The sequence below is a fragment of the Chrysochloris asiatica genome, unplaced genomic scaffold (assembly GCF_000296735.1).
Source record: "Chrysochloris asiatica unplaced genomic scaffold, ChrAsi1.0 scaffold00036, whole genome shotgun sequence".
NCBI classification, from domain to species: Eukaryota; Metazoa; Chordata; class Mammalia; order Afrosoricida; family Chrysochloridae; genus Chrysochloris; species Chrysochloris asiatica.
In genome coordinates this window covers 24,027,117-24,036,848 of record NW_006408554.1, presented here as the reverse complement: position 1 = coordinate 24,036,848, position 9,732 = coordinate 24,027,117, and the positions used below count along the sequence as shown (strand labels likewise).

General features: G+C 37.1%; 1 protein-coding gene across 1 annotated transcript in view; it reads right to left on the bottom strand.

Moving 5' to 3' along the window:
* Positions 1-9,732, bottom strand: part of SNTG1 (syntrophin, gamma 1) — a 461,475-nt gene that overhangs the window by 247,802 nt on the left and 203,941 nt on the right. The gene's annotated exons all lie outside the window — the stretch shown is intronic.

Sequence of the window (9,732 nt, the reverse complement as noted above, 5' to 3'; positions counted from 1 at the left end):
AATAAGGAAGACCATAGAAGAATTGATGCTTTTGAATTATGGTGTTGGAGGAGAATATTGAAAGTGCCATGGGCTGCCAAAAGAACCAACAGATCTGTATTGGAAGAAGTTGAGGCAGAGCGCTCTTTGCAGGACAAGATGGTCATACTTCTGACATATTGTCAGGAGGGACCAGTCGCTGGAGATCATATTTGGTAAGGTGGAGGGTCAGAGAAAAAGAGGAAGACCCCTCGTGAGATGGACTGACAAAGTGGCAGCATCAATGGGATCAAGCATGGCAACAAATGTGAGATTGGCCCAGCACCAGGCACTGTTTCGTTCTGTTGTACATAGGGTCACTATTAGTTAGTTCTGACTCACACTAACAACAACAACAAAGGATCTCTGGTAGCATAGTGGTTATGAGTCAGGCTGCTAACCTCAAGGTCAGCAGTTTGAAACTACCAGTTATTCTGTGTGAGAAAGATGAGGCTTTCTGCTCCTGTAAAGATTTATAGCCTCAAAAACAGTATGCAGGGTCTCTGAGTGAGAACCAACTCCACAGCACAGAACCACCAAGGTCCTTAAGGTTCATCTATGTTATGAGGTGTTTCACAGTTTCATCATTATTCTTCAATGTTGTATAGATATTTGGTCCCATTTGGTGTATGTACCAAAATTTATCCATTCTTCCACTGATGGGCATTTATGCTATCTCCAACTTTTTGTACTGTGAACTGTTGCTGCTGTTAAATGTTGTTGCCTCAGTTTCAACTCATAGCAACAATGTATAGATTTCCAAGGAGCAGATGGTTGGTTTGAACTGTAGACTTTGTGGTTCACAGTCTCGTGCTGATCCTAGAGCATCACTTCAGATGTGCATATATCTATTCATGTCTTGGCTTTTATTTCTTGAGGATATATACCAAATAGAGGAACTGTTAAACCATACAGTATTTCTATTTCCAACTTTTCCAGAAAGTGCCGTACTGTTCTTTGACAGTACTTGCACCATTTTCCAGTCTCAACAGCCATGTAGGAGGGTCCCAGTCTTTCCATACCATCATCAATATTTGTTGTGTTCTGGTTTTTTGTTTTGTTTTATTTTAACTTTGCTATTAGTGCTTGGGTGAGATGATATCTCATTGTTGCTGTGATTGACATTAATCTGAGGCTCATTATCACAAGTATTGATCTTCATATTGTTTATTGGCCACCTGAATCTCTTATTTGGTGAAGTGTCTGTTTATGTCCTCTGCCCATTTTTTAATTGGATTATTTTTAATTAGCTTGTTGAGATGTTGAAGTTTTCAATAAATATTAGAGATTCGTCCCTTCTTTGATATGTCGCTGCTAAAACATTTTTCCAGTCTGTGGACTCACTTTTTTGATCTTTTGGTGAAATCTTTTGATGTATATAAATGTCTATTTTTCAGAAGGCCTAGCACTTCCTAAACTTTGAGTTCATTTTTTTGTAAGTGGTGTGAGCTATAGGTCTTGTTTCATTTGTCTGCAAATGGATATCCAGTTTGTAAGCACCATTTGTTGAAGAGATTATCTCTTCCTCATGAAATGTGTTTTGGTGCTTTGTCAAAGATCAACAGACCATATGTGGATGTATTTCCTTCACCTTATTTTGAATTCTGGAGTCCAGGTATGGTGCTGTATGATAAGCACTGGATTGCAAGGTTGGTTTGAAATGCAAGGTTGTTGGTTCAAAATCACCAGCCTCTCCCCAGAAACCCTACACAGGGTTGCTATGAGTTGGAATCAATTCGATGACACTTAACAACAACAAATTCTTATCCTTTGAAAGTGAGGCAGTGCTAAAGGATAAGCACTGGACTACAAACAAGGTCAGTGGCTGTAGCTCATCAGTTGCTGCATGGGAGAAAGATGAGGCTTTTTGCTCTCACAAAGATTTACAGGCTTGGAAAACCTATACAGGACAGCTATTGAGTTGTAACTAATTCGACAGCACTTAACAACAACAACAATTCTTATCCTAAGAATAAGCTGACCACAGAAATACATTCATTGGTAATCTCTCCTTATTGTCCAACTTCCCTTTAAAAGCTTAAGCAAAAGCTTTGCTTGCCTTTTTTTTATCCTGTAAGAGAAAATCTTAGACATTTCTGAGCCCAGAGAACTTTTCCTATTACAATAGTATTTCTCCTAAATAAAGCCTCTCCTTATCGATGACCTGAGTTGTTATAATTTGACAATTTAACATTAAACCATAAATGATATATAATAAATACATTATTATTCATTGAATAACTTTTAAAATAGTCTAATTTTAATGAAAATATTTCTAAATTCTCTGCATATTTTAAAGATTGCTCTTCGAATGAGAGAAATTAAGTTTTCCAAAAGATATGTTCATGCTATACTTCTTAGAAAACCTATCCTAATAATATATTAATAAAAACAATTGGGGTTATGAAAATTATTATAATAATTATTGTTGCTGATGCTATTAAGTGCCATCAAATCAATTCCAACTCATAACGACCCTATGTAAGGTTTCTAAGGAGCAGCTACTAAGTTTGAACTACCAGTCTGGAGGTTCAAACTGATCTTGTGGCACAACGCTTATCCTATGAGAGTATAAAATAGTGCCAGAGCTTAAAAACTTGTAGAAATGAAAGGACATAATTGCAGGTTGCTTATAGAATGTGATTTCTGAAGCTATTAATCATCAATCTATAACGGAAGCAGAATATGATTTAAACAAAAATGATCTATCACATCTTTCTACAATATCAGCAAGGGATATAAAATGCATTCAGACAGATGAAACCTATATGAAGTTTTTCAATTTAAATAGAATGTGATGCAGGTGATGAAATTAAAACAAAATCATTTATTAAAGGAATAATTATATTTCATCAGATGTAGTCAGCACAGAATCTTAAAGAGAAAATTCACTGAGTTTTCTCCTTTGTAGAAGACACTGTCGCACAGGGAAATGTTTCCACATCAAAGAGAAAAGTAATGGTAAGGGAAGAAAGTTTAAAATGAGTTGTCAAATAACTCTTAGCTAAACATTAATTCCTTATCTCTTGATACAACTTGAATAAAGCAGTATTTATAAAGTACACTACACAAACATTTTGATGTGAGAGTTTTGTGACTGAATATAAATCAAGTCAATTCTAGTTGAAGTCCTTGTAATGTAAAACTGATTCACTGGGTTAAGAAGAAGAGAAGGTTGAATCAACTCTAGCAGCCTTAGAAACATAAGATATTGTTAACCAGGTTAAGGAGAAATGATGATTAATTAGGCAATTCACCTGTTGATTTAAGAAGTAGTTTTACAGGTATAACAAGCACTAAATTCTTCATCTTGATTAGAATTTTGATTCTTGTCTTCTTTTTTTGCTGTTGTTGTTAGTGGAGGAGTAACTCTTTGACAAAGAAAAGTTTTATAACATTCTTCAGATTAGTAGGAATGAAAATTTTAATAAAAATGGAGTTTCCCATTTAGGTCTGAAATTAGCATATTCAGATATGATAGCATACTGATTTTTCTAAGATTCACAAACACAAATTCGATATTCATTCCTGCCTGATTTCTTATGATTTTTTCTTTCTTGGCCCAAAAGTGGACACTGTTTTCTTTCCAGGTAAAACAAGCAAATCATGTCCCACCATTTGACACCAACTCATGACAACCCCATGTGTGTCAGGATAGCACTGTGCTCCTTAGAGTTTTCAATGGCCTTTCTTTTGAAGCCCCTTTGGATAGACTCAAACCTCCAACTTTTTGTTTTAGCAGTAGAGGCATTAAGCATGTGCATCATACAAGAACAGGGAATAACTAAAGATCCATAACTCCATGTCTACTCTCCAGAGTCTAAGTCTCCTAATATAGCAAAAATTCATAGTCCCCAAATGTCAATTCCAAGAATATTTACTAAGAATACTTCCTGAGCCAATTGCATTGGGTTCTTCAGGTAGATGCAAAGACAAACAGCATTGGATCCAGTACCCAGGGAAATAACTGGCTATTAACTAGTACAGAAAGAGCTATAGCATCAATGGACTCAAGCAATTGAATGCTTACTAAATAAATATTAACTAGAGGAAACTAGAAAAAATATATAGATGAATATTCCAATCTCTTGATTTATTTCTAAAGCATATAGAAAACAGAGACCCAGTTTTTCTTTCATTTCCACAGCTTAAAACTGTTTACTACTGGGACCTACATACAGGCAGCACAGAATATGCTTTTGAGACCAAGGACACCCGAGATGAAGCTGTTTCCTTATGAAAAAGCATCCAGACTTGGGACTCCAGAGACCTGCAAGGACTTAGATAGACAACCAGAATTCACATCACCGTTTCCACTCCATGCCTTTGTATATTCAAGCTTTGGAGTATAGGCAGAAGTTGTTATATTATTTATGAGTCCACCTCACAAATTACAATGAAATACTTGTTCAGTGCCATTGAGTCAGTTCTCACTCATATCAGCTCTACATAGGGTTTCAGGAGTGACTGGTTAGCTTTAACCATCAACCTAGAAGTTCAAAACAACCTGGCAGTCCAGTGCATTAACAATGCCAATTCTTATGCCTACATTGTATTTCTTTCTGCATCATCAGGCCTATTTTAGAAGTAGCTGCATTAGGCTTTATTATGGACATTCAAATGTAAAGAAGACATTTTTAAAGGAAAAATATGTCAATTCCATAACAAAAATACAAAAATGGAATACTAAAAAGAACCTCATAAACAAAGTTTAAACAAAGAAAATATTACAGAAGAGATAACATTTATGCTATTTAAAAAGATATTCCCAGAAATGTCTTCATTCTCCTATTCAGCTGCAGGAATGCCAATTCTAGGACTGACCCTACTTACTGACGTCACATCATGCCTAATGCACAAAGCATCACAAAACGTTTTTTGAAAACCAAATAACAGAAAAAAAATCAGAAACCTGGAAATGATAATCTGTGCAAGCATATATAGTTAAAAGGACTCATAATCTATTTAAAAATCTCCCATTACTCATACTTTAAGAAGAGAACATTAAAATAGTGGTGTGGCCTAATCAGTTAACTTGACAAATCTTGAATAGTATAGCAGCACTCCCACATTTTTATCAGTTTGCAAGAAGTCATATTGGTTTGCAGGTCTAAAGAATGTACATATCCTTTGATTTTTTTTCTATATATTTACATTAAAAAATAATCAACAATGTTTTCACTGATCAATATAACAAGAAATCCACTGGAAAACAATTATATTAATAATATACATAAAATTATTTCTATGTTAAATAACCATTCACTAATTAGAGTCCTGGTGTGGTACTGTGGGCTGATACATCAGACTGCAAAGTCATGTGAACTGCAGAGTTAGTGGTTCAAGCTCACCAGTGGCTCCTTGGAAACCCTATACAGGGTTGCTATGGGTCAGAATCTACTTGACAGCACTTAACAACAGCAACAATTATATTATGAGTTATTCAAACACTGAAACATCTGTTCATCCTTTTAAAATAGGTCATCTGAGAATAGAATTGCTGTCATAAAGGAAAATTATCTTGATTAAATCTTAATTGAATAAAGGCTACATCATTTATACATGAAGATGGCAATTTTATTTATATATGCAAACTTAAATACATATATTTTAATATATATGCAATATGTACACTTATAAAAACATTAATAACAAATATACTAATATGATCACTATATATTATCATTTTATAATCTTCTATACTTGACTGTTATCCCTAGGTGTCAAAAATGCCCAAAGGTCCTAAGGTGTCAAAAATGGTTTTCACTCCAGTAATCTGGTGTGGCACCATAGGATAAGCGACCAATCTCAAAGTCCATTTGAACTGCAAGGTCAGCGGTTTAAACTTGCCAGCCACTCCTTGGAAACCCTATCCAGGGTTGCAATGAGTCAGAACTGACTTAATGGCAGTTAATAATAAGAACAGCAACAACAGTAACCTAACAGAATCCTGGTATGGTACTGTAGGATAAGTATTGGACTGCTAAATGCAAGCTCAGTGGTTCAAACCCACCATCCCCCCCTCAGAAAACTATACACTGTCATTATGAATTGGAACAGACACAATGACACTTAATAACAACGATTAAGCTAAAAGTTGTCTTTTAAAACCCAACCTGTGGTCCTGTGGAAGGTCTGGTGATCAACTTCCATAAAAATTGTAGTCAAGGAAACACTGTGGAGCAGTTCTACTCGATAACACATGCAATTGCATGAGTCAGAAATGAGTCAGCAAAAGTTGTTGTTGTTTTATTTTGCACTTAAATATTTTTTAAAGGTTATACTGAAAGGGAATATTTAAATTATATTTTTATAAACTCTAGGAGAACAGGGGTTTGTGTTTTATTTTCTAGAAAACAATACTCCCAAAGCAAATCCTTGCATAATAAGAATATGAATGAGAATACAATAGACAAATATTCTAGATTTTGTTTGAAGAAAGTGGAATTTTAATAATTCCTTTTCTGCCAAAGGTCAGAGCCACACTTTTCTAAATCAAGTGCTGGAAGCACATGAACTCCGTCTCTTCAGACCAGCAGACAGAACAGAGTCAGTTCCAGCCAAGCTTGGAAAATCAGGAAGTCTCATTACCAGCTCTTCTTCCACCTCCAGGCCTGAAAGAGGTCTTTCTTGGAACAAAGACTCTGAGCTTAGCCACCAGTATGACCTTCATGAACTACTTTCAGTTTATTTTTTCTGACCATACACAACACCTAAGCCTAAAGGAACTCCACCTATGGATTGCACTTTACTCTTCCATCCTGCCCCCTCCAAGCCCATAAACTCTTTGGCTGACAGAGAGGGAGCTTGCCAATCCATACTGAGTACCCTGCCCTCCCACAGTTTTGTCCTCTCTGGGTTTGACTACAGGTAATAAACTACAGGTAACCTCAAAGAAAATTCATAAGTCTCATCAAAATACAAAAAGGAAAACCATAAATATTTGGTAATATCAAAACAGCAGCAACAAAGAAAATGACAAGCAAACAAACAACCAAAATGAACTCAGCACAGGAAATTAAGTTGCAGAAAGATATCAGCAGCACCACAAACACATGCATAAACACACACAGAGCTAAATGAAATACTCAATTCACACCTATTGAAATTACACACTGAAAGAAAATGTACTAAACACATTAGCCATGAGACAGAGAGTAGCAGAATGGATAAGAAAACAAGATCCATTAATATGCAGGGCTACAAGAAACATGCCTTACACTCAAAGATAAAAATAGACTGAAAATGATGGGAAAAATGTATCAAGCTAATGGCAATCAAGAAAGAGTAGAAGTGGTCATATTGATTTCTGATAAAATAGACTAACACAAAAACCAGTATAAGCGACAAAGTAGAACATATTATATTGTGATTAAAGTTTCAATTCAACAAGAGGACATAACCATAATAAATATCTATACCCTCAAATGAAAGAGCCTCAAAATACATAAATCAAACTAAGAAATTGAAGAAAAAAACAGAACTCTACAATAATATTTGTTGTTGTTGTTAAGTACAGCTGAGTTGATTCTGACTCATAACAACTTTAGGGTTTCCTAGAAGCAGCTGATGGGTTTGAACTGTTGACCTTATGGCTCGCAGTCCAGTGTTGATCCAACAGTGCCACACTAGGAGTCCACAATACTAGTAGGGACTTTTAATACACCACTTTAGAAAAAGGACAGAACAAATAGAAACTCAACAAAGACATGGAGGAGCTAAACAACACCATGAATAAACTTGACCTCTTAGACTTATACACAGCACTCCATGCAACAACAGCACATTATGCTTTTTTTTTCTAGTACACAGAAGTTCTCCAGAATAGGCCATATATTAGGCAACAAAGCAAGATACAATAAATTTCAAAGTATCAAACTACTATAAAATTTCTTCTCAAATCACAATGCTATATAATTAGAAATCAATAATGAGATGAGCAATGAAAAAAATTCTAATATATGGAAACTGAATGCCAGATGCCCTGCTTGAAAACAACTGGGTACTAGAAGCAATGAAAATTTTTAAATAAAATTTCCTTGAATCAAATGAAAATGAAAACACAACATACCCAAACCTTTGGGACTCAGTAAAAGCAATGCTCAGGGGGCAATTTATAGTAATAAATACATACATACAGAAAGCAGAAAGAACTCCAATCAACATTCAACTTGAAATTTTTAACAATTAGAAAACAGAGAAGCAAAATAGACCTACAGCCACCAGAAGAAATGAAATAATGAAGAGACTTCTGGTTTTGGCGGCCACACAGTCCTAGTCAGGTAGGACAGGCTCCATGGGGGAGGGACTGAAAACCCAGAGAAGCTGTTTTCATGGAACAGCCCCAGAGCTCTGGATCAAGTATAAGGTGCAGGGGTCAGTTTATCGCATCAACCGGTGGGAAAATCATGGTATAAAGGATAATATTGCGATTTAGGAATCGATCCAGACACAGAACTCCTTCTGTGGTCACCCCACCTTGGCTGAGTTCAGAGGGTAGTGCCACAGCCTGACCAGCACAGTAAACTGGTGCTAAAACCCAGTGCTGGGACATTTGCAAAAGGAGGTGTGGGGGGATTTCTTCCTCATCTTCCCTGTCATGCCTTCTCTGCCCAGCCCTGACACCTTCAGGAGGGTGGGCGTGCACCCCCAAAAGAGTCCAGCACTGATTTCACAGCTTTCCCACAGCATGGAGAGGAAGACTCTCATTGGTCACACAGCCAGATTCTTTGGCTTCTGCTTACGACATCTGACTCTGGGTCCCAGCCCTAAAGTTAACTTGTGCGGGACCATTTGCTTCTGCCTACCAGTAAGAAAAAAGCAGGGATGGCCTGACAGACAAACCATATGAACAATCTGTAAAACCCCAACATAAAAGAACACAACTAGGGAGGGCAGGGCTGCAGTCAAGCGGAGGCAGTGACCCAGTGCTAGAAGCCACTGGAGCTGTGTGTCTGGAGAGAAAGGTGTGACCGATTCTTCATCTTTCACTTTCCATTTTTCATGTATCTTTCCCCTTCACTCCAACTGTGCCCTCACTGCCCAGCCCAGACGCCTTCAGGCGGGCGGGAGCACACCCCCAAAAGGGTCCAGCATTACATCCACAATTTTCCAACAGCACAGAGAGGAAACCCGCAGGTTGTTTCTTATGACGTCTGACTCTGGAACCCAGCCCCAAAGTTGACCTGGGCGGGACCATTTATCCCTGCCTGCACAGCAAAGGCCAGTGGGCAATCACAATTTTATATTTGGTTTTGATTGGTGGTTTCTATTTCTGCTTCTATATTGTTCCTGTCTTTGGTCCTTTTTCGTCTCACTCTTTTCTCAGGGGTTGCAGCTTTCTCCTACTACCTTACCTAAGAAGAGACAAAAACTGTGCCCATATAGCCAAGCTACAAGCATACCCTGTAATACTCCACCATCTGGACAAGAGCCAAAAACAGCTGTAAGGCATTACACATGAAAAGGAAAGCCTATCTCCAGATCGCATACAGTGGGAGATACTTAGTAAGCTTAACAACAAAGCAACATACATACATTTAAGCATTAAAAACCCACATAACTGCCAAAAATGTCCAAGAAAATACAGTCAAAGATCTCAACACATGTCCCAAAACAGAAAAAAGTAACTGAGACAAATGAGCTGGAAGCAGATACAGACTTTCCAGTAGAAGAGCAGGCTCTGGATCTGCCTGAGAAGGAATTCAGAAGAAT